The following is a 25,084-nucleotide window of genomic DNA, read 5'->3' as shown; positions in this document are numbered from 1 at the left end:
GCAATTGAAATGGAAAATTCCAAAAGAAACCCTATTAGAGTTTTTCTCCATCAAATCAACATTACAGACTTCTTATGCATTTCTTAATTAGACATTGATATTAACTGGACTGTTGCATGATTTAAATCTAGCTCTTAATCTCAGCTATTCTATGCTGCTGTAGTTTTTATGACATCCAACTAGCGACTGCTTTGTGCATTAATCTATCTGGAAAACCACCTTCACATTTTTTTTGTCTTTTTTTAGAAGAATAAAGGCCCCAAGAAGGAAATGAAAGCTTTTGGGTTCAGCCATTAGTAATTTTCTGCTTAGTATTTGAAAAATTGCTTATTTTAATTGCTTCATAGAAGAAAAAGATATCAAAGCTAACGTTCTTTCTCTCCAAACTTTGTAATTATTTCTCTCAGACTCTTATTTGAAATGCCTTGAAAGGATTTTCATTGAAATGTAGATTTCTTCTCTTTCAAAAGTACTTTTATTCCCCCATGCTTCTTTCCCTTTTTTTTTTTTTTGTCTTTTTTTTGTCTTTTGTTTTTTTTTTTCTTCCTCCTAGTGACTTCCTCTCTAGATTTAGAGCAAAATACACAGACCCCAATCCCTGGACACTGTAGCATGTGTCACACAGATGTCCCTTAAGTGCAATCTTCCTTACAACTAACCTTCTCATGGCCTGGAGACTCTACTGACAATTGGCCATAGTCTTGGACAGCCTTGGGCGTCCTAGGCCTTCCTCCACAGACACTGAAGAAGAGTCATAGGTGTTACAGGGGTTTGCTGTGTCAGAGCTGTGCTCACTCTGAGAACTGCTGTGTGATTTGCTCATTGCTATCACCACCAAAATCAGGGAACCTAGTGGAAAAGTTTCATAGTGAGCACAGCGGTGAACAGAAGTTTGGGGCTTGTGATAAAGTCTAGGGACAGGTAGGCATTGTATGGTGTTGGATACTGTTTCCAGCAGTATAAATCCTGAATATCCTAATCCAGGAAGGAATTTGCTAACCAACTCCTGTGGTTAGCTCTGCGTTGTATTTAAACAGCAGCAGCACAAAGCTGAAGGATCATGTTGGCCTCATCAGTAATCCTTGATACCAATGCAGCAACAGTAGCAAGGAGTTCTTTATTTCACCTACACATTTTCAGGGAACGTTATTTACTAATAGATTATGATCTGGTCAAAATGATCTATACATTCATTACATCTAGAGTGGGCTTTCATAACTCACAGTATCTAAGAATGAGGCAAAACTCACATTTGTTTATAGTGCAGCAATTCTGCTGAGCAAAAAAAGGTGCAGAGAAAATACTGTCCTAAGCACCTTGTGATCTGCTCTGAGTCCCAGGTGATTCCTCATGCCAGCTCAAAAACATCCTTAAGAGCCTCAGAAGTGCTGGGACCTAGCTGCCTGAGAGACTCCTCAAAAAACAGCTGTTTCCCCTGCAAATAAGGGGCCCCACAAGCCCAGCGTGGTCATGGCTTAGGTTATCTCATTGCTGGGACCTTCACAGTGGAACAAAACACTTTGAGAAGATTGAAATGAAGCTAAAGCATTCTCAATATCAGATTTTACATGTGGTTTTTGCAAGAGCACAAAAGGGAGAAAGAGAACAAGAAAATGAGTTAGAGGAAGATGGAGAGAGATGGTCTATTAAGCAAAGCTACTTTTTTTTCCTCTCTGAATTTACAGTCCTGATAGACATCTTTATTCAAAATTACTCATTTTTTTTATATCCAGATACTGCAGTTTTCAATACTAGGCCCCAGATTTGTCTGGACAGATTACCCTCTTATTCCCACAATGAAACTTAATTATCCTTTTTATGTCTTCAGATACTTCCAGTCATTTCCTGAACTGCTTCTGGGGACAGAGAGCAGCTGATGGGTCAGTCAGTCAAGCAAGCATTGTTCAGCCACACATTTTTGAAGGTAGAAGTCCTTTGGCACCAGGTTTTCTCAGACAGATTTTGAGCACTAGTATGTACAATTTCCTCAGATCTACTTCTGCTGAGGTTTTCCTTTTTTCATTTAGTCTCTTAACTAGGCAGAGACTCACCATTTTCTCAGCACCTTTCTGTGTGTTACTTGGAAGCGTCTCAATGTGTGTAACTCACCTGGAATCTGTAGAAGGATATTGGAATGATTCATCTCTGAGACAAGAATAACCCCTCATGAAATCCAAGATGGAAATGACTGCATGGTTTAAAGCACACATTCCTGTACTACTGCTGTTGCAGCAGGAAGGAATGTGTTTGAGTAGTTAAAGCCCACATGACTAAATAAATTGGTTTAAAGCAGCAGTAGTAGCACAGAGGGTTGTGTGAGTTCTGGTCTCGAGTAGCTAATAGACTTCAGGACACTTCATTGGTTTCACCTGTAAAGAAACCTGTAACACACATTGTCCATTGTCACTACCTTCTTTGAGCAAAACTGTCAGTAGTCAACATGGTCATGTTGCATAAGATAACCCAAAACTTGGAAGTACCAGACAGAAAATTGTGATGGTTATCCATTCAGTCTTTGAGAGCTATTTTTCAGCTCTCATTACTTTCATAAAACTCCCAATTGTTCCAATGAAATAAAGAAGTGTTGCAATAAAAGAAAATTTAGATAAGCTTTAAAAAAATCACTTTAAAAGTTCATTAGAGAGAGAGGACAGCTGAGGTTTCTATTGTAGAATCCATTGTGAATGAAATGCTGAAGCCCAAAGGGCTGACCTACTAAAACAATTCTAATAGATCAATGCAGCAAATGCTGCTGTGGGCCACAGGTATGTTTTATTGGGTTGAACAAGCAGTGGTCAAATGCAGTTTCCCAATTAGACTGGGATCAACAACACATTTTGGATGGGTTTTATGCACTGTATAAACCCCAAATTAAACCAAAAAAAAACCTCTTACCCTAGAACAGCATTCATGTTCCAGCCACAGCTCTGCACCAGAGTTTCTTCTTCCAGATCCAGTGTGTGACCCTGGCCTGAAAGCAGGAAACAGGATGGTGCAGTATTGTTGAGACCACACCAAAACCAGGAATTAAGGTGGCACTGTGGAATAAAACCCAAGTTTCTCTGTCACACCCAACCTACATTTTTCCCTGATGAGTTTATCACTCTCAATAATTTCCACTAGCCTGAAAGAAGAGATAATCTGTTTTCTATAAATACAATAAGTAGTGCTTCAAAGGACATGGCATTTGTTCGATTCAGCATCTCAGTGATTCAGAAGAAACCCAGGAATAAAAGATGTCTAAAGGAACAAGAAGCAGGATCCTGGGATAGAGGTCCTCAGCCCGAGTCCCCATTTCTGCTGCTGATGGGTTCTGCCATCTAACACCTGTGACTTCAACCTTCAGCCTGGGTGCATTTGTCTGCCTCCATAAAGCAGATAGTGAGCAACTTTTATAGGGCTCTTACAGTACTGTGTGCTGTACAGTCTGTGCAGGTCATGGCAATAAACTAGGTCCTGATCTCATCTGTGCCCTCACTCCATGTGACTGGAAAATGAGCGATACAAAAATAATAATAAGATCTGAAAAATTATGTATTGTCTTTATAGTGAAGCAGGCCCTGAGCATCGTGAGCTCTCCCCTGGGAGAAGTCCCATTTAAAAAATCTCCCTGGCATGAAAATGAATCAGATCCTGTCGCATGAATAGCCTGCATTTACTATTCTTTTCACTTACCTTCGTTCTCTGAGCTGGCTTCTGCGTGTTCCCTGGATGCCAGCAGGAACTGGGTAAGAAGAACTTGCTGGAAATAGAGTATTAAACAAATAAACCCACAAACCTAGGCAGAAATAACTGCTGACTCTGCAGATGCACTCTTACCCCCCTGATGTAAAACTATCAAACAAAGGCAGCTTCTGAACTTCTTCTCATAAGACACATCACAAACAGCAAGGGAGAAAAGTGAAAGAGGATTTTGACCAGTGCTAATGAATTTGGAACAATACTGGATTTTGAGCTCATAAGAAATTGATAATGGGTCCAGCTTCAGTTCTTGACCTGAGCAGCAGATGCTCTCCTTCCTAGAACTACAGCAGCATTAAGCACTGCCTCCATCAGCTGTAAAAAGGTAGCACTTGGACTACAATGACAGCAAGGACCATTCTATTATAACCAAGAAAATCAGTGACCTCAGCTCCAGGATACTGAAAATATTTGGGAAGTTGAGGAGAACACTTTCTTCTCCCAAGCTCCTGACAGTATGATACCAAAGGTGCTTGTTTTATCTGAGTGACAGGGAAGGCACAAGCTGCTTAGACACTGAAGCTCTTAGGAGAGGTAACAGTTCATACCTGCTGCACTGGCCTTGCCCCAAGTATGGGGCATCTCCTTTAGGGAGACAGAGCAAAAGAGAATATGGCAGGGGCAGAAACACTAGGAGTCACCTAATGGATGTTTTGGTAGGAAGAAAGGAAGATCAATTATGGGGAAAATCTGCTGGCCATTAAACATCCTGAAGCAACACTGAAGCAGTGAGCTTCCATGTGACTTTAAGACATCTGCCCTAAGGAAGCATTTTCAATTGGAACTGCTTCCTCTTTTTCTTAACTCTCCAATTCCCATGGGCCAGCAGTTGCCTTGCTAAATGAAATGCTTCTTTAGGGACAGCGGCTGGCCCCAGGGACTGGTAATGCAATATAGTGCCTTTCATCTCTCACCCATGAACCCAAGTCAAACAGAGTTTGGTAAATGGCCAATAACCCTTACCATCCCAGGGGCTGTTTGGTGACCTGTGCGAAATCATGAGGGTCATCTCTGTGTCTGTTTACTAGAAGGCAAGTGTCAACTTCACCATAAAAAGGGACACAGTTACCTCTCATTATCACCCAATTTAACATTCTTAAGCCAAGAGAATGAGCCTGGAAAACTCAGCCAACCTTTTACCCAGTGGTGGTGGTCCCAGTATGTCAGGGCTTGAAGTACATTAATGAGGACAGTTGCATTGTATCAAACCAGGCTGCGCCTCTCCTGCGGACAAGAAATCCAATTCTGAGCCAGCAGTGTGTGATTGCAGCTCTCCCCAGACCTGCATGGAAATGCCCAGGAAAAAGAGTTCAGCTTTTATAGAATCATAGAATTATAGAATTGTTAGGGTTGGAAGGGACTTCAAGGATCATCCAGTTCCAAACCCCCTGCCATGGGCAGGGACACCACACACTTGATCAGGTTGCCCAGAGCCACATCCAGCCTGGCCTTAAAAACCTCCAGGAGTGGGACTTCTACCACCTCTCTGGGCAGCTTTTAGGTACAGCAGGCACTGAAGCACGGCCATGAAGTTGCAGAAAGCTGCAGACTTCAGCAAATATGCGTGTAGGGCCTTAGATAAACACAGACAATCTGCACAGACAGGGACACAGCATCCAGCGTTGATAGAGTTAATGTGTTGAGAGACCCTTCACTGGAAGGCTCTGTTCCCTCACCCATCATGAATATACTCTTCTGGTTACCAAAATAGCTGTATTTGGAAGGGTTGAAGGCCAGAAGCTCACTGCACTTGTCATTCTTGCCCTATGCACTGCTCATTTTAAGGTCAGACCTTTAGCATCAGGAACCCGTTAGAAGAAAGAGGAATCACTTTAAAAGTTGTTGCCACTCTGGGGCTTACCCTAGAAGGACCAAGAGGGGAAAGGGAAGGGCAGGGGCATATAAACACTTGGCCATATGAAAAATCAGCATAAACCTCTGAAATCCACCCAAAACCCCAGCCAGCCTGTTCTTACCCACAGTGCTTCTAGTCATCATTTTCTAGCCCTTCTGTGCCGTAAGCAATGCTAACACCGCTGTTGTCAACTCCGAGTTACTGTTTAATCCCCACTATCTTGATTAATTGCATTAAACTGCTATACCTGTGTTAATTAAACAGAAGATGACAGAGGCAGCTTTTACTTATTCTTTTGTGTAGATCATTTCCCAGGGCTTCACAGGTTGTGGAAAAATAACAATACAGACACACCACACGTCATATTTCCGCTCAGCTGATGGAGTTATTTTACTCACACAGTGGCCCGTGGTGGTTGGGTTTTTTTCACATGTCAGAGTATAGGCTTAATTACCATGCTGCTGCTGCTGCTGCATGGCAGCTCTCCTCGTTTGTTGGTTGGGTTGGGGGTTGGGGGGTTTTATTATTGTTATTATTTTGTATTATTTGCAAGTCATAATCATGTTTTCCTGTCACCCCCGAGCAATGTGTGTGCGTGCATACAGGCAAATGCCAAGCCCGGAGAGGAAATCTGATGCGTGTCCATGAATTGGAGTTTTCAAACTTTGGCTGAAGATTAGTACATGTAAACATAGCTATGCCCCCTTCATCTTGGATAATTGGTCACAAATGCTACTTGACACTTCTCAAATCAGACACTTTACATACTTCTGAGCATAGCTGAACTTTTTTGGCAGGAATTAATTTGCTTTGCAACTCAGCCGCTCATTCCTGGCCCGATCCCTACTCCAGTGATTTCAGTGCAATGCTCTGTCAGTGCAAGAAGCACAGAGGCAGGACCAGATCTGTTTGCTAGCACTGGCGAGCCTGGCTTTGTTGACTCCTCCAGAAATACAGCTCCTGCAGCTCTTGTTCTGCCCTTTGCCAGCTTTGATTAACAGTAGGGTTTTTACTTTTGGGTCCCTTTCTCTGTTCCAATTCCTGCATAAGTTGCATTGCATCAAGGGATATCTCAGAAAAGTGAAGGTGGCAATGGAGCATCACCAGAAAAATGCAGCTTCTGGCATGCCAGGGCCCTTCCCCAGCAGCATCAGTGTTATGGGAGATGGCTACAGACACCATCTGCCCCCAGAGAGATTGTCTCAGTTTTCTCCTACCACTCCTGCAAATGGTGCATGCTCCAACAGAGAAGGGGAATCCGTTCCTGAAGTACTGATGAAGTTTGAAATAGCCAGAGAATTTCATGCTATTAAACAGCCTCCTGTTTGCTCTGTCATTGCTGTGTGTTTACTCACCGTGCAGCAGTACTGCACGAGCTGAGCAGACCATATGCTCACTTAGAAGGGCTGCCAGGTCTCACAGAGCATTACTGTGCTATTCCAGGAGGGGTTTAGGGCAAGAACATGTTCCATAAAGGTTTAATATTAGGAATATTGTATTTTATCTGGTGATTTACTTCTCGGGACTAACTGGCAGTTTGTCAGCATGTCCATGTACATCTGTGAATAACCCATGGAAAATATCATTCACCCTTTATTCATTGGGATGTTGATAAGATGCATCATATTAAAAATATTTGTCAGTTTGTTCTTTTCAGCTATCAAGTCGGATGTGTGCCGGCATGCCCTCCTCATGCTGGCTGCTTCATCCAGAAAATAGAAAGAAAATGATGAAACAACGTCAGTTCTAGAAGAGGGCGAAGGTTCAGAGGAGTTATTTTAGCATTATTGTCTTGCCCATCACTAAGAGTAAATCTGTAAATTAAATTGAGCTCCTACCTGCCGAAGCAAAATATGGAACTGTGAGCTGTGCCTCAGGTACAGACCACGAGAGGAGCAAATACCTGGTCATAGATTCACGTTGCCTTGATTCTTCAGTCTTCCTGCAGCTCAAAGCACTGAGGAGGAGAAGCCAGGACAGGAACAGACCCCACAGTATTTCTCTGATCTTTGGTAGCTTGTGCTGTGACTGAGAGCTGAACCACCAGCCAGTGACAGTCAGGGAACCAGCTTCATCAGACACGTCTCTGTGTGCTTGGTCCCCATGCTTTCCAATCAAGGTCTTGTGGTTGGTCATCCTTAGAAAAGAAGGAGATCTGGTGTCAAAGGAGATACAGTAGATTCACTCTGGAAAAGCAAATGTCCTCATTCCTCCTGAACAGAATACTCCAAGAGAAGACATTACATGATAGCAGTCTTGGATTTTCATACATTCTTACTTTAAATTAAACAGATGGAGAACTATCTTGCTTCCTCTTGTTTAACTGATATTGGAACGGTTGTCAGAGTGGTAGATATGATATTTATAGGTGAACAAGGCACCAACTGGCAAAGAGATACAACATTGCTCTAAAGCCTGAGCTAAGGAGGAGGCTTAGTTTCCATTGTTATTATATATCACTATATAAATCTAGCCTTCAGGTCCTAGACATTTTAAAGTAACACATCTAGTGTCAGAACAGAAGAGTATCAGGAAAAGCGAATTACATGTTACAGGCTTCTAGTATTCGCGGTAAAAGAACTATTATCATAATTACGCCTATGGAGTACTCATTTAGGTTGTTATTAGGTGAAAAGGATGGTAGAATTAGGATGTACAGCAAGAAAATCTTGCAGAAGGTGAGACAGATCATTTGGCTGGGACAGAGAACTCCAATGGCTACTCAACGTGCTTCTGTTTTCAGCACATGAGCTCACCTCATGTGTACGGACCTGCAATGTGGTTTAGGAAAAAACACGATAGGTCACTGATGTCTGGTACAAATGGGAACAAACAGAAAGGTCTAAGCTCACACTCAAACCCTCAGAAGGGAGCTGGATGCCTTTTTGTATTGCTGAACATCCCCATAATCTTTGTGAGGTGAGAATAAAAAGCGCCCAAATGATTCTGTGAGCTCAGGCAAAAAATCCTCCTCTGCTGCCAGAAAGATGAAACCCAGACTCCTGAATGTTTGAAATGAGGCTAAAATAAGAAAAATCTCCTTTTGTCAGGAGAAAGGTGAACCTCCATCTTGACTCATTATTTTGTGGTTGGGGCTAAACAGCCGTTATTACTACACAGATACGCGTTGTTGTAAATCCACATCATTGCCTCCCAGATGTCATTGCTGAGAATAAGTGAACTGCTGCTTCAGTGGCTAAAGATTTACTTGCTTAATGCCTGGTGTCATCAACAAATTCGGGCTGGCAATGACATCCTACTTGTCTAAAGCTAATATACAGCCTCACACTCTCCTTGGTTTTCTTCCCATTCAAACTTCTGACGTAGTGTTCATGTCTACCAGTGAGCAGCACTCCAGCTGCAGTGAATGGAGTGATGAATGGACACACAGTCTGCATGTAGATAATTAGAAGTCCGGCTGAGTAGATCACATTATTTAATGCACCATCATTATGCTTGTATTTAAAAAGCATCTAAACTATATCATTTCTTCTCTAACTCTCTTCAGGGCTGTGACACCAGGGATGAATTGTGCTATGCATTTTGGTAGAGATTCATTTTCTAAACAACAAAAACAACAACAACAAAAAAATAATGGAAGCGCTTGGAGCTTATATCGTTGCTGTAATAAGTTAGTAAGCTGTCCTTACCTGAGAAAACTCTTGTGTCAGGAGTAAAACTCCTTGCCTGGCTGTGCTGGGAAAATAAATAAATAAATCCCAGGATGATATTTAATTGTGACAATTCAAGCTCATCTGGTTTCTGGAAGTGCAGAGTATATTGATTTCCAGTGCTAACACAGAAAAGGTGGAATTAAAAAAGCTGGTTTATTCAGGAACTTCCTTATTCCTAAAAATGCCTGTTCAGCTCATTCTGAAATTTGATTTCTTACCCCAGGTGAATTACACTGCATTTCTGAGTCTGAAGGTGCCTGGTAACAGCTGATCGAAGTACCGGCATAGGTCAGTCATTTCGATTACAAGATTTGTGGTTGTTGATTTATTGGACAACAGCATTTGCAAAAGAGGGATTAAGAGCAGCACACGCAGAATTGCAGACCACGGTGAGTGCATGAGACTTAATATTAGCACAAGGCCACAGTCTGTAAGACTGGTGGCAAATGAAACCAGTTGAAGGCAAAACCAATGTCTTGCTCTGAAGAAAACAGTGAGGCAAATGCATGCCAGTGTTCCAGCATGACAAATGTACTTAGGCAAGATGAAGATAATCATGATTATTTAATATTCCACAGCTTTACAACTCGATACTCTGTGGACAAAAGATCAGAAGGCTGCTTAGTCCAAAGTTTTGAATCTTTGGGTCAATATGCTTCTCATGTCTTCAGCATTTAGTTTAATTTAGGAGGAAACAGTTCTGAGCTAAGATAAGATCTCAAACAAAATTGACGTGGGCTCATGACATGGCCTAACATAACAATTTAATCTGTCCTGTGCTTCCCCTGAAAGGAGGCTTTTTAACTGTGCTATGATTTCACCTGCTGCTTCTAACATTTGCTCATTCTTTTTTCCTGAGCAAATTTGGATTATCAGATGGCGAGCAGCTTTGTCAGTGATAGACAAACTTGAATTCATTTAGGATTAATAACAATGGATTGAATCCTGGATCCAATGGCAATCTTAATGAATAGAGTTCTTTGGAAGACAAATATTTGTTTGTGTTAAAGAGAAAGAATTAATTCTCCATTTTCCTGTGTATGAGGTGATTACAACATGTAATCACAAAATGTTTTTCCTGTATGTCCACCCTTGGCATGCAAAGTGCAAGAACATTCCCCCAGCCCTGGCATTGCAGATACAGGCCCTTTTGACCTTATAATTGCAAAATCTGAAGTTCCATAATGAATTATTTGGTGTGAGGAAAAACAATTCTGTTACTCACAGTGTTATCTTAGGCCCTTCTGGTGATTTGATGCTGTGGAGTAAGGAGAGAGAGGAAAGGTCCACATTGCTGCAGCCCAACAGCAGTTGTAGGTCCAGACAGAACTACTCAGATGGAGGAATCCAAGCTGAAGCAGAATTTTGTCCCAGTCCTCACCATTGTCTCAGACCTGGGTATCTTCCAGATTCCTGTGAGAAATCCCATGTTCTTTACTACATTCCCTGTCTCTTTGGAAGCATCCAGAGCACACACCACCACCACCGTGCTCAGTCAGGGAAGAACTGGGTGACCTGCCAGGCTGAGCTGCACTACCCCAATTTAAGTACCCACTGACCTCACTAAAAATTAGCAGACTTCAGTAAATTTACCCTGCAGGCAATTTCATCCTGGAAAAACATCACCCACATTGCTAGAGTTTAGGACAATAAATTAGAGCTTTTCATAAACACTGGAAGGTTTGGGGGGTTGGGGTTTTTTTCCCTTTTTTCTCTCTCCCCCCCCCCCCCCCCCCTTAACCCCCCTCCATCCAATAACATCCAATTGCTTAACTCCATTTGAAATCACCCTGGGTAAGCGCCTAAATACCTAAATAATCTTGTCCTTCATGCCTGTCAACATCTTGATGCACCTAACCACCTTTAGAGATGTGGTGTGAAAGCTGGTGAAAGATGCAATCCAGGAGGGAAACAAAAGACAAGTGTCCCTATTTGCTGCCCAAGAATCCACAAAGAATGCTGCTTCAGCTCTGCTCTGATTTCTAATTAGATTATGAGTGATGTAGGACTCTGAAGCCAAGCTGGAGTTTGTGCTAGCACTTTGCATGTATGAATGACAAAGGGACACCACTTTCATATTGATTTAAGCAAGGCAGTGGAAGAATGTTTAAACATCAAGTGCTTGATGCCCCAGTTTGCCAGAGCACCTGGAAATATCAAATGAATTCCAGGTGTTCTGCCGTTAAGACAGGCTCGCTGCTTTTACAGCCCCACACACAAAATGTGGCTCCCAGTTCCACAAATAAAACCAGAGTGGTTTCTGCTCCTAGTGCCTCGATACCTCTGACATATTGCAAGTTCTGGAAAGAATTTTAATCCACATAGGGTTAAAATTAAATATATATATATATATATATATATATATATTAAAAAAAAAAATGGGGGGGGGGGAGGGGAGTGAGGGGGGAGGGATTTTAAATATGCTGCATACAATTTGTGATGGTCATCTCTAAAATGCAGCTCCATTATCCTTTTCCATTTGGAATGAATGAGGCTAATTAATTTCAGACCATACTTGATGAGGTCAGCACCATACGAAGGGTGCGTGCTAGACATTGCTAATCTCTTTCAGCTGAGAGTGATGAATTAAAGATGAAGCATTCCTTTGCAGGCCTAATTTAGAATGTATATCAAAAACCTACAGCAAATAATACTATACCCTACAACAAAGGAAAACTTGTTCTCTCAGGCTCCCATGTAGGGTTGATTTTAAAGGCATTTTCATTTCACTTTGGAATTCCAGCTGTGGATGGGTGAAACAGTTCAGAAAATTCAAGCTTTCTCTCTTTCTATTGCTTTTGTGGACAAAAGTAGGCAAGGGGGGGGCTAAGGGGTGAGAGAAACTAGTCAGTGTTTGATCCTGTATATACTGTGATTCTGACTGTACACTCCACATTAAGGAAGGCTGCCAGGGTCTTGTGCTTCCCAAGTACCTGTGACATGACACCTTCCCGCGTGGTGCTCATGGAAATTTTACTGTTGTGTTTTTCATAAGCCTGAGAGGAAAGCTATCAAGTGTCCCTTTTTGTTCAGCATCATCTCAAGGATGTTTTGTTGGATGTTGCAGGCTTTTCCCTGGGAAGCAGGACGGGTCTGGCAGTTCTGCTGGGTCACCTGATGAGGACACAAGAGCTTCCAAGCCAATGTGGAGCTGTACTTTTCCCTAGGGAAAAACACCTCCCTGTGCAAAAAGATCCCATCGCATTTAGGAGCACAGGTAGCAAATTTTAACAGAGAAAGTCACCATGAAAACAACCACACCAGGTCTGGAAGTGGTACAAATTGCTACAGGGCTCTCAAATTTGCTGATCTTGGGGCTCGGCCAAGCTTTACCACCTTCCCCACAGGCAAAATCCCCATAAAGTCCAGGGGGGTTTCCTTCGAGTGAGGGATTGCAGGATCTGGTGCCACAGGCAGCAAGAAACTAACCTTAAAATGTTTTACCAAACCTTTACTGTTTGGTTAAAAAAAGAAAAGAGAGAGACTATGAAATCCTAATCCAGCCTCAGGAGGAGGCTGAAAACAATAGCCCTCCAGCTTCCCCACCACTTTGCTGGCTGATACCTGCCAGCTTCTTGAAAGCCTTGACAGGTTGCTGCAGCAAGTCAAAGTTCCCAACTGGTGGCCATAAGTGGCTGCCGTCTTTGTATCCCAGTAGTCCTCATTAGAACAAAGCTGCTTCGAATTAAATCCAATCTACATGCCGAATCAATCTTTCAACCCTTTGATTGCTTCTGAAAATATTTATATTTCTTAATAATGCACATTTTGTCCCACAGCCTGTGATTAAACCCAGACAAGGTCCAGAGAAGCCTGAAGTGTATGTGGAAGGGGTTATTTTGGACAGGAAAAGAAAGATAAAGAACACAGGTTTTTCCTATTGTGAAACCATTAGAGTGTATAAATCTAGCAATTGCAGTTGTATAAGCATCAGAGCGGGGTTGTAATAAATACAGATTGGAGTATTATAGTAACCAAATGGAGTTTATGGATTATGTTCACTAGTTCATATTTCTCAGCTACTACAATTTAACCAGCATCGTCCTGCACTCAGCTTTATTAATATTCCCTATTAATATTCTTTTTATATGTTTGAGAGGGGGGAAGAAACAAAGAAAAAATAAGAGAAAAAAATAAAACACAAAACAACCAACCCACACTTTAGGAATCAGCTGGTGCTCTGTGTAAAACAAATATGTTTAAAGAAACATGCCCTCCAAAGGAAAAAAAATAAACAAGGGGATGCTGTACTGTGACTGTGTTAGAAGGGCACAGGCTGGAGCTGGCTGAAATCAGCTCCATACTCCTTAAAGTTAATAACTTCCATCTGAGTGAGAATCAGGCCCCAGTGCAGGGCATTTGCTGCCTGAAAATTAGGGTGTAAAAAAATGAAGACAATAACTGCTGCTATCCCTCACCCAGGCAAATTTTTGAAGGTGGTAAATAATAATAAGCTTTGGCTGGAGATGAGAAACACACAAAGGCTTTGAAGCTGTGCTTTGTGGTGAATGGCATATTATTCCCTCCTCAAAAAGTAGCCTACATCACAAGGTAAGATATGTGGAGATGAAGGGAAGGATACATTCCTTGGCTGAGAAGTAGCCCAGATAGGGCCTGATCCTCTGGAGTGAGAATCTGCTGTCTATTAGGAAGGTGGCTGTGGCTAGGGACACAGATCAGATAAAGGCACTGTACCTGTCTCCCTCCCTAAACATAAATGACCGCCCTTGTCTATAATAAAAGGGAATAACTGACTTTAGAAAACATGCCAGGACGAATCTCCTTGGATAGAGTAGTGCAGTGCCTGGGTGAGAAGGAAAAAAATATCCAACGCCTCTTTAGTATCATTGTCACCATCAGCAGCACACAGTAAATAAAAACAGCTAATTTACCTTAGCAGTGGGCTGGTGAATGCTTGCGATGATTTTGCTTGAGACAGCTTCTCCTTTTATAAACGAGAGAAGGAAATATTCTGAGTTAAAATATTATTTGTTGATTCTTTCATCACATATTGCATTATATTAAGCTGCAATTTCCTAACTATGTTGGGGGGTAGGGGGGGGTGTTATTATTATCCATGTATCCTGAGTCTTGACAGTTATTTTGCATCAGGATATGGTTCGGATGCTCAGTTTCTGAGGTAGAGAGAAGGAGGTAGTTATCATCACTAAAAATAAGGGGAGGGGAGCGATGAATAAAACACCTCACCAATGTGATGGATCCAAAAATCTAATGACATGCGTGAAAATCCATTTTGTATCAGGTTCCCCCAGCAGAACACTATCTTGTATAACCAGTATTTTCTGCATATCTTCTATTGTTTGACAACCCTGATTTCACACTAAACTTGAGTTCGTTTCCCCACAGAAGCTTTTTGTAGCGAAACTTTAAATCATATCCCTTCGTGAACACACACATACCATAGAGGATATTGTCTTATTAAAGCCTTTAAGCCTAAAGGTGTATGCCTATTTTTAAAAGAAATTTTCTGATTGTAGATAACTGCTCAATTTGATTTAGTGTCCAATGATAGTGATGGGGTTGATAACTGAGCATTCATCGGTAATTCATCTTGTGCTAGTAGAAATTTACAGCAAAGCAGTGCTTTCCCAACACTGACAAGTCCTATTAATCTTCTTCAGACACATTTCAATAGGTGTCTCCATCTGTGCCCAACATCTAAACACTCGGGCATCACTGGGGACTTGGAGACACCTTCATTTCAGGTTACACTAGTGAAAATGTGATACTAGATTGTACTCTATTTTTAACCTAATTCTCTCTTTTCATTCAATTAGCCTTTTTTGCCTGCATTTTTCTATTCATGTGAAACATCCTTTCCCTGGGAAGAGCTTAAAAATAAGATTTAGTTACTTAAAGAGACAGAATCTGCGAGGGCAGGAGCAACCCAGACCTTAACACATAAAAGCAGAATACTAAAGCTTGCACACACAGTGTGGGGAACAAATCACCAGCCGCAGAACGCGCCCTGTGCTGCATGCCCGCAACATTCCCCTCCTGATGCACCTCTTGCAGGCATTGTTTGGTTTGGGTAGGTCTGAAACTAAACACCCCGGCTCCAGCTTCCCAAATTTTAAACCAGTTGCGAAGTGTTTGGGATTTGAAATCCAGTGTGTACCAAAATACCTCTGTTTGTTCAGGCTGTGCGGGGATCACCACCATACATCCCCACTTCGCTTTACATATACGGCTAATGCATGAACAAACACAGCACAATCAAATTACAGCAATAACATTTATGGGTGGATTATGTTCCAACTTCCTCACTTATTATTAAAAGCAAGTAAATTGCAAAGCACATGGAAGAGGTAGGGTGCAAATGCAGACAAATTTCCACCCTGAATGAAATGTTGTTTTTTCACTCTCTCTTTGCTTAGCAGCATGGCTCTAAAGCTTCCCCATTTGAAAACAGGCATTTGGGTTCTTTTTTTCCCCCTCCTTACTCCATTTATGTTTGCCTTTCAAAGAAGAGTGGGTGCACATCATTTGGGTTTGGGTGGCTCCCACTTGCTCCGAACTTTCTTGAGCCCTGTGTCTACTCCACAAGTCAGAACTTCCAAACTTTATTTCTGGCTTCATGAAGTTCTCATGCAAGTCATATTATAGATCTAAATGACCTTATTGTAGGTGGCAAGTTTAAATGTGCCATATTAATAACTTGTTATCCAAGACAAATTAAGTCCTTATGTGTCAAAAGCACTCTGCTCTGGATTACCTACAAGACAAGTATTTATTGAATAAACGTTGGATCCAATTTCATTTTAATGTGACTGACTGTATGCTTCAGCCCCTCAGAATGAGATAAAAACACTCAAACTTATAGCTGTGTTGCAACATTACACCTAACTTGTCTGTTTCTATTATTGTCTTTTTAATGTGGGATATCAAAAGTGTTTGGGGGCTTTTAAGGATTTGTTATTGTTGTTATTATTTATTATTATTCTGAAGAGCAAGGAGAGAGATAGGAGGGGAAAAAAAAAGAAGAAGAAAAAAAAAAAGACTGGCATTCAGCCTAAAGAGAAATCATTGAAACAAATTAATCCTATGCCGTTTAAATTGACATGGTAATCCATCATCAGCAAAGGGAAACTCTGAAAGCAATCTAGAATCTGCAGTGTTCTTTCACTGGCCCTCAGGCACAAAGACAGATAGTAAAAGAGCAAGAGGGGGGAAAAAATATCATAAAAGTTAGCAGCACCTTTGCAAAGGGAAGGGCTGGAGAGAGCAGCTTTCACTTTTTCCTGCTTTCAACCACCCAGCTCAGAAGGCAGCGCTGATTAACCTTCAGCCGTTGCCTACTAACGTTTACTCCTGTATGTCAAATCATCTTTGGCTGCTGAGATATGAGTCATTTCAAACAGTGCAGAGCCCCCCATCCTATATAAACTCTGCTATTGAAAACTCTGCCAAACATCAACTTAGGCATTTCTGCTTATAGAGGACTTTTTATTAGCCTAAACTTGATCGTTCCAAATGGACAATAAATTCTATCTTCCCAGCCCTGGAGAAGAGAGTTGTGCTATCCTTGGGAGTTTAATAGAGAGGATTTTCATACAGCTAGCTTGGGGGGGGAAAGAAAAAAAGGATTGGGGGTGTATTTGGGTCTAGGGTTTGGGGTTTTTTTTCTATCCCCTCTTCTCTCAGCAAAGCTGTCCACTATAATGTATGCTTCCCAAGGGTTTGTTCAGTGTAGTTTTAAATATCTAAAGTGCTGAGGCTTTGTGCACCTTTAAAATTTTATTGTACTTATGGTCAGAAGAAAACATAAACCTCTTGGGCCTTGAAAGCCCACTGCAATATGGCCATTATCCCTGTAATGTCAACAGAGCTACAAAATTCTCTAGAAATAAACCTTTTAAGAACAGCTTTCCCTGCTTCATGTTTTCTTTTAAGGTCAGTGGTGCATCACTTTTTGGAAAACATTTCCCCTCTCTGGCCAGGTTTAGCAGCCTGAAGTAGAATGTATATTGCTAAATGAATAGGTTTAATTTCAGACACTGAAAAAATAAATAGGAGAAGAGAGCTAGGGCAGGAATAATACCTTTCAGTTAGAAACAGACATAGTAGAAAGAAAAAGTCAGAACTTTAGTGCCAGGGGCAAAGGGGTGAAAGGTTGGCTAATACAAACCATATCCAACATCTGCCCTATTTTAATTTAGCAGGGATAAAGTTTCTTCTTTTTTATTATTAAGAAAACTTTATGTGGCAGAGAAACCCATGAGCTATGTTATCAAAACTGTTTTATTGTCACACTGAAACTTAGAGCTATTAAGAATAGGTGGGGCAAAGAGATACAAACTCCCCTTCTCTCTCCTTTTATGCTCTGTGACAAGCCTGGGCTAGGGTCCTTCTGTCTGGGATGTCCTTCTGTCTGGGATGTCCTTTTCATGTCTTTATGAAGCACTGCACTTGGGGCTGTGATATAAAGGGGAGGTTAATTGTCCAGGATGGGTACAAATGATTCTTCAGGTGGGGGGGAAATGAATAAATAACAATTGTCTGAAAATTAAAACAAAAATATATATTGCTGCCAAGACATTTGTGGTAGTCAGGCTCAGAGATGAGTGATGGTGGTGGTGTACAACAAGTGTAAAGAAGGGCTGGACTGGGGAGCTGTGTGAGAAACAGCCCAAATTGCCAGGCTGGAACACAATTTAGCTTCATCTAAAAGTTTTCCACCTCAGTAGTGCAAATTCTACCATAGAATAACAAAGTGTGCTAAAACACATGTGAGTAGCTGGAGGAGTAAAAGAGCAAATTGGTTTCTGACAAAAGAAGGATGAATACCTTTGGATAATCTAAAGCTAGAATTTGATTGAAAGCATAACATTCCTTTAAGCATCAATATGCTTAGGATCCAAAATATGGTTATTTTATTACCAGTTAATACTTAGATCAAAGCAAAACACTGTAGCTGGAAGGGACATACTCTCTGGAAATAAAGTTCCATGTAATTATTTCCTATTAAAAACTAAAACTGGTCTTAGATTCAAAAATGTGTGCTGCCTAACATGTGATATAAGGCAAGCTTGTCAAGAAAGAGCAGACGTGCCATTTTTCACTGCTTTCTGGTATCCACTTGCTTTAAAGTTTTCAGTTTAGCTTTAACCCTTTGGACGTTAAAAGTTCTCATCCCATTTACCTCAGACAAACACAGGTGGTCATTTTGGATAACATTGACTCAATCCTTACAAAGAGAAATTAGGGTTTGGTATAAACTAGCCTCATTTTAACTAAGGTCTCCAAACTGAAGGAGGGAAAACAGCAAAGAGAATGATATGGCAATTGACAGGCAGTTGGAACCTAAACATTAAATTGTAAACAAGTGCCTTAGTCTTGGGTAAAACAGCTCATCTTAATTCAGTTTGGGACATGGAGTTTAAAATATGCACTCACAATATTTCCAAGAAAACTGCACCCTTTCAGAGGGGAGAGATAAGAATGTATTTTAATTCTGAGGTTATAAATATGCGATCTATTCATCTTTTTCTACCATCCCCTCGCGTGGTAGGTTACGTTGTTCAGACACACTCACGTAGCTATATCTGCCTGTCTCTATTCCTGTCCAGGGTTTGGTTTAAGTTTATGTTTTGTTGTATTCATTTTTTCTTTCTTGATAATTCAATCTCTGTTTATGTCATCTCTGAGGCAGGCCCTGAGTGGGGAGGGGGACAGAAAAGGGATCTATCTTTTTGTATGTATAATCTATTGCAGAATAAATAGAGACTGGGTCCTTTTTACAACTGGTGGACTAATATTATAAGTAGCAATATGAAATATTTAGACACATTTTTTCAAGCTTTCCAGCTGCTTCTGGTTCTGCTAATTATTTTTGATCTGTCACTTGGAAATTTAAAACAAACCCAAAAAAAAACCACCAAGAAAGAAAGAAACACAACACTTTAAAGAGTTCATTAGGACTGTGAAAAGGAAGAAGAGTCAGATATAAGGCAGCAATTATAATTTGATTTTAACTTTTTTGTTGTTGTTGTTTCCTTTTTGCTGACTCTTCAGTTATATTGTTTGGTAGAAGGACAGCTACAATATAATTCTATATTAAGAGCTTGTTAAATTGTGAAGGAGCTGAGACATTCAGCTGGTATATTGTTTGCTTGCTCAATTAGTATCTAAAGAATTTGAAAGTACAATAAATGTATCTGAAGATCATATCTAAACATACTTACCAAAAAGTACCCACCTCTCTCAGCAGTTCACATATTTCTGCCTTCAGACTGGGAAGAAAGAAGGAAGGAGGGGGCTGGGGGGGGGGGAAACAGTTTGGATGTATAGGTTAAGATTGGCGTATGGCAAGGTTTGTGTGAAATACAAAGAAACCTGTATTTCACTCAACACTTTCATTGCTTAAACATATAGTTTAGCAGCATCTTTTCCTTAAACATGTGGTTCAATAGCATTTTCTTCAAAGGAACAATTCAATGTGTTAAAAGATTTAAGAACAAAGAATGTGCTGCAAAATGCAAATTCTTACTGTGTTATTCTGTGTATGCAATTATGTATGTAGGCAGATAGATATAATTTGAGAGTTATTAACTTTCAACATCAATGATGTGCCCTGAATCAATACAATGGAACTACCTATTAAAATATAAACCAGGTGTGTTACCAGGCAAATGCAGTCTGAGAAGCTTGTATGGATTTTTTTTTCTTTAAAGATTACAGCTCTACTGTGGACAAGAAGCTCAAGAGATTGCTGCTGGTCCTGATGATGGAGATTGCTTTGCTTTCTGCAATATCTGACGTTTCTAGAATGTTTCATATCCTGCACTTTTCTAAAGGAAAAAAAATATATATATAATATATAGGGGGGGGGGGAAATCTGAAATGCTATGAAGGGAATTAATTGTCTCACAAAACTCCATAGATTTATGCACTTCCTGCTGCATGGGAAAGCAAAAATAAAAAAAGCTCCCTTTCCATTTCTCCTTTGACTCAAGGGGACTGAAGGGAGCAGAAATCATTTTAAACCTTCCCCCCTCCCCGTCGGATCAGCCCCTCTTGTAAATCCCTTTCTTTTGCCCTTCCTCCCCCAAACCCACAGCCCAGAGCAGTTAACCTTGGAGCAGCGCTGGGGAGGGAAGGGTTAATGAAACCAAGCTCCTTCCGACCTCCAGGGTCAGACTCTTCCTATCTGCAATCTAAGGAATTAGGTAAGGAGGTTATAAGATTATAGTGAAAGGAGTTATAGGCCCTCGTAGCCTCACACCTGAACATATTGGGCTAATCCTCTGGGATTCTTAAAAATCGCTTCAACTATGGAAAACTGTTAATTAGGCTGAGTCTATCCCGAGGTTTCCTGTTGCATTAGTCCAGCCGAGCTGCCTCCGCTCTATAGGCTCACATGAAATACACTTAATATGCCTATATTACTTCCCCCCCTCCTTCTCCACAACTAAAAGCAGCATCAGCCACTGCTTTCGGGAGAAAGCAAAATTTGGGTGAAATTCAGCTCGAGAGATGAACAAAAGTTGTTCTATTCCCCCTGGTCCCTGAGCCCTGGGTGCCCGGCAGTCTATTTGCAGCTGTTTCTAACTTCAGTGTTTGTTTACAGTAGCAAAATTAGCACTTGGAAGAGAAGTGAAAAGCTGTTTTCACATCAGTTTTACTCCTCGGTTCCTAGCTTAAGATGCCTTTCCTCCCTCCCAGCAATCAGCATCATTTAAAGTGCCGCTCAAACTTTCTCCCGCTCCTCTGACTCTAGTTCTCTGCAGTCGCATCCTATTTTCTGCTAAAGCAACATACACAGAGAGAAGGTAACGCTTGAACGCGGCCCAAACATCAGAGATTCGAGGGGTGGGGGGGTAGGGGGAAATCCCTAGCATCCCTGAAAGAAATGTATTTTAACGTCGCTTGGCAGAGCTCTGCCCTTCTCCCAGCTTTCTGCCCTTCGGGACTTAGACATTTGCTCATCTCCAGCAAAGTTTTCTTTAAACTCCCGGGACACCCCAGGGCAGTACCTGAGCCACGGCTCAATTGCTCCCTGGGACCGACAAAACCCTGCAGCAGCAGCTCCCCAGCTTCAATATTTAAAGCCCGGGCTGGTTTTAGCCATTTTGTCATTTGCAGAAATACTGATTTTTTTATTATTATTTTTTTTCCCGTGGTCACCCTCGCACGGCAGTAATCTGTAGATTACATATTACGAGCCTTGTCATTACAGGGATAAAATGAGGTGGTTAAACGCTAAAATCCATTTTACTCACCACATTTGCTTGGGGGAGAAGTGGGAAGGAAAGGGAAGAACAAACTTGTAGGAGAAGGATTTAAACACTTCATCTGAGCTAGATGTGCCCTCTCTTCTGCTGCCAGATCCCTCCCTGCCTGGTGGGCACCCGGGGCTGGAGACCCCTCAACTTCACTTGCAAGTCAGGCGCCCATTTACTCGCCTTCCCTTCGCTCTTGGGTCTTTTGTCCCCATTTTCCTGGTGTCTCGGCATTGCTCCACAGAGGCGACTTTTCTCTGCCTCTCTTGGATTTGGTCTGTAGAATTTCTAGGCTCCTACTCGCCTCCTCTCCCCCCGTTTGCCTCTTTTCATGTCTGTCCCTGATCCCTCTCCAGCTGATGTGATTCTTTAGAAATGTGGGTCTCACCCTGTCCCTACCTTTGTCGGCTCTGATTAGATATTATTTTTCCATTGGCTCTGCTGCAATGGGTTCCTCCCTTTAACCTCTCGGTATATTTTCCCCCTTCCCGGTATAACCAAATCCATGAAATTCACAGCCTCTCTCTTTGACACGACTGGCTCGTCTAATCACTCCATATCGATTTCCCTAACTCTTTTCATCCAGCTGAAGACACATCTTAAAACACTCCAAGCCAGAGTGTGCTCTTTGCTTTATACACACTAATAAAATGATTTACCCTTCTCTCTCTGCTCTCCTCACAGGAGAAAATCGTTCAAGTCCCGGCTATTTGTGTGTGATCAGTAAATATTTAGTGTGGCGACATCTTCAGCTCCTCTCCTGATCAATACGCAACCCAACAGGAGGTGGACTATTGTCCGGGCAGTGACTTGCTGAGATCTCCTTTAGATGAATTCTTTGCTCCCCATCCAGTCTGTTATGATTTATCCTCGAAGGTAACCAGTAAAGAGAAATTGAGGCTTTAAAAATGTCTGTTTCTAACCTGTTTACCGTGACATTAAAGCACCCAAGCAAGGAATGGATTATTCTTCCCCATCTCCCATCTGCCTTTGATGGGCTAACACAGCTAAAGCGCTGCCAGAAAATGAATATCAAACCGGGCAGCCGGAGCATCCCTGTACCCTGTCCTCTCCTCTCCGGCCCCTCCAGCAAAAACCCCGTCCTGTCTCTGCGGTGCAATGTCACGATAAAGGGGTGATTCCTCGGTCCCTTCTGCAGCAGCTTCGGGCACTGGCCTCTCCCCGACAGCTCTGCCCCGGCGCCTGGGTACCGAAGTGCCCAGAAATGGAAGGTGCCCCTGCAACTTCCAGCCCACCTCCTTTCTCCTCTTCCTCGCATCCCGCCGCTCTGCCTGCCCCAGGATCAGGCTGAGGCAGGGGTGGGGATTGATTGCTTTGTCTGTTTGCTTGCTTGTTTGTCTGTTTAGGAGTTTGGGTTGGGAGGGTTGTTTGTTTGTTTGTTTGTTTTTAGCGACGTGGAAAACCTGCAGTGAAGAGAAAAAGTCATAATAATAATGGAAATGGAGAAGAGCTTAAAGCCCGGTTCCTGTGGTTAACCATACACCAGAGCTTTCCCAGGGTGATAACATGGGCAGAAAGAGAAGTTCCTGTGTGGATGTGGTTTTTTCCTGATCTGTTATTTCACTCCTGGGAAAGACTATCCCTCGGACAGGAAATCTTTCCACGCGTGGTTCCCTCGGGCTGGCTGGATGCTGCATGCCCGAGGATCTGCGGCTGCTGTCTGTGCAGGGCAGCCTCCTGTGCGTCTGCCTGCCTCTGATGCAGGGCTGGGCGCCTATACACAATAGATACCCGGTTATATCTCTGATGTGTGTGTGTCTGTGACCCCTCACATCGTGTCCTGCAGCCTGAAGAAGTGCCCAGGTTTTTATTTTATTCCCGGGGGTGTGCATTTGCATGTAAGCTCTAGGTGGAAGGCATTTCCCCCTGTTCGTGTATGTTGTATGCATACGTGCCGCATAAATGCAGAGCTGTGTGTTACAGATGTGCGGCTGTTATTCAAATCCAAAACCAGCTACATCCACCTGTTAACTTTGTTTATAAACCACTTTCACTAATGGCTTTTCGGTAACTTACTCAATCCGTTACTCGAGTATAGGAAGCAATGGAGGGGAAAAATCCATATGAAACCTTGCTTACAGCCTCTCTTGGAGAGGACACTTTACACACCTTGCCTAGACAGGGCTCCTATAGAGCGCTTATCTCTCGAATATATCTTTATACTAATGCATACTTAATTGGTCTGTCTTGACTGTCCATATAAAACAATTTAATTAGGGTGCTTTCTGCTTTGCAAAGAAAGGGGAAAAAATCTGCCCAGCATTTATTGTATTTAGCACCAATACAGGCAGAAAATGTTGCACAAGTTTTTGGTTGAAAGAGCACCTATGTGTCCATTGAAGGGCGTTGATCCGAAAAGACAGAGAGGACAAGTAAAATCGATTTGAAGCGACCCTCTCTGTCCCTTTCACACCATTCAGACACTCCATTCCTTCTAAGACAAAGACCCAGCGCCTTGGGAATGCTGGCAAAGGGGGGGGGGGGGGGGGGGGGGGAGGAAGGGAGGGGGGGGGTTAAAAAAGGGAAAAAAGCTTCAATCCCCCCAAGCAAAAGGGAGAGCTCTGAAATTCCTTCATATTGCTGTTATTTACCCCCCCAAGATACGTTCTGCTCCAGGATTTTCTTCAATTCGGCGTCTAACAGTGCTGCAGTAAGGAATGTCCCTGGAAGGGGAGGAGGTAATTATGGCTATTAGTGCTGTGAGCCCAGCTTCAACCTTGGTCACTCGCAGGCTTTTAGGGTTAAAATAGCCCTCACCTCTGACCCCTGCAGAGCAAAGTTGTAGCTTTCGCCACAAGTTGGGCCAAAGTTTTCAAATCCAGGGCTGGGCAGCACCGGAGGGGGGAAATTTCTCCCTGGAATCATTTTTGGCTGGGATTTAAATCATCTTTAGTCTGTTTAATTGCCTTTCCCTCCTCCTTTTGCCAAACAATCCCTTTCGGAGAGGTGGGGGGGAATCTCAAAATGCCCTGCTCCCACCACTTTCCCACTGCTCTTTCCATTTAGGTTTAATTTGGCGGTTTGTTTTCAAGCATGAAAATGGTTATCATCAAACTGAATTACTGGGTCATCCTTTCATCTACGGATCTCAAGAATGGGGGTATGCAGGGGCTCCCCCTTTTAGGCTTTTCCCACTACGACCCTTTCAGCTTTATAGAAAAGGAGAGCTTGGAAAGGGGGAGCAAGGACGAAAATCTCGAATTTGTCTCCTGTGCTTTCTGCACAGCTTCACGATCCTCCTCGTCAAGAGAAGATTTTGGAGCTGTGAGGAGGGGGGTGGCACAAAGTGAGGAGGGGGGTGGCACAAAGTGAGGAGGGGAAAGAGCCCACAGATGCACGTACCCCTCTGGCAATAATAAAAATTCATTCAAGTGGGCTATGTCTCCATCTTCCATGTACTGATTAGACTTAACAAGAGTGGAAACTTGTGTAGACCATATTTATGGTATTAATGAGCAGTTAAAAGATTTATCCTTCTTCTGATCAATATTGTTAGTGCCCGGCCCACACCCCCCTCACCTCCCCCCACCCCCGCCTCGGCCCTCCCCGAA

At 42.3% G+C, this 25,084-nt stretch overlaps 1 long non-coding RNA gene across 13 annotated transcripts in view; it reads right to left on the bottom strand.

Moving 5' to 3' along the window:
- The window catches only part of LOC137443592 (uncharacterized), a 59,397-nt gene that overhangs the window by 28,593 nt on the left and 5,720 nt on the right, over nt 1-25,084 (bottom strand). For 8 of the 13 annotated variants that reach the window (XR_010987953.1, XR_010987948.1, XR_010987951.1 and 5 more), the window contains exons 2-8: nt 19,476-19,549; nt 14,163-14,215; nt 10,496-10,683; nt 7,500-7,733; nt 4,875-5,023; nt 3,676-3,742; nt 2,896-2,971 (exon numbers count right to left, since the gene is read on the bottom strand). This is a non-coding gene — a long non-coding RNA (uncharacterized lncRNA). Of the gene's footprint in view, nt 1-2,895; nt 3,039-3,675; nt 3,743-4,874; nt 5,024-7,499; nt 7,734-10,495; nt 10,684-14,162; nt 14,216-19,475; nt 19,550-25,084 lie in introns of all 13 variants that reach the window. The other 5 variants (XR_010987947.1, XR_010987954.1, XR_010987949.1 and 2 more) reach the window with 5 other exon arrangements.

This window comes from Melanerpes formicivorus, unplaced genomic scaffold (assembly GCF_026170545.1).
Source record: "Melanerpes formicivorus ecotype bairdi unplaced genomic scaffold, bMelFor1.0.p_v2 SCAF_10, whole genome shotgun sequence".
Lineage (NCBI taxonomy): Eukaryota > Metazoa > Chordata > Aves > Piciformes > Picidae > Melanerpes > Melanerpes formicivorus.
Note: the sequence above shows the minus strand (reverse complement) of the source record. Positions and strands in the feature narration are given on the sequence as shown.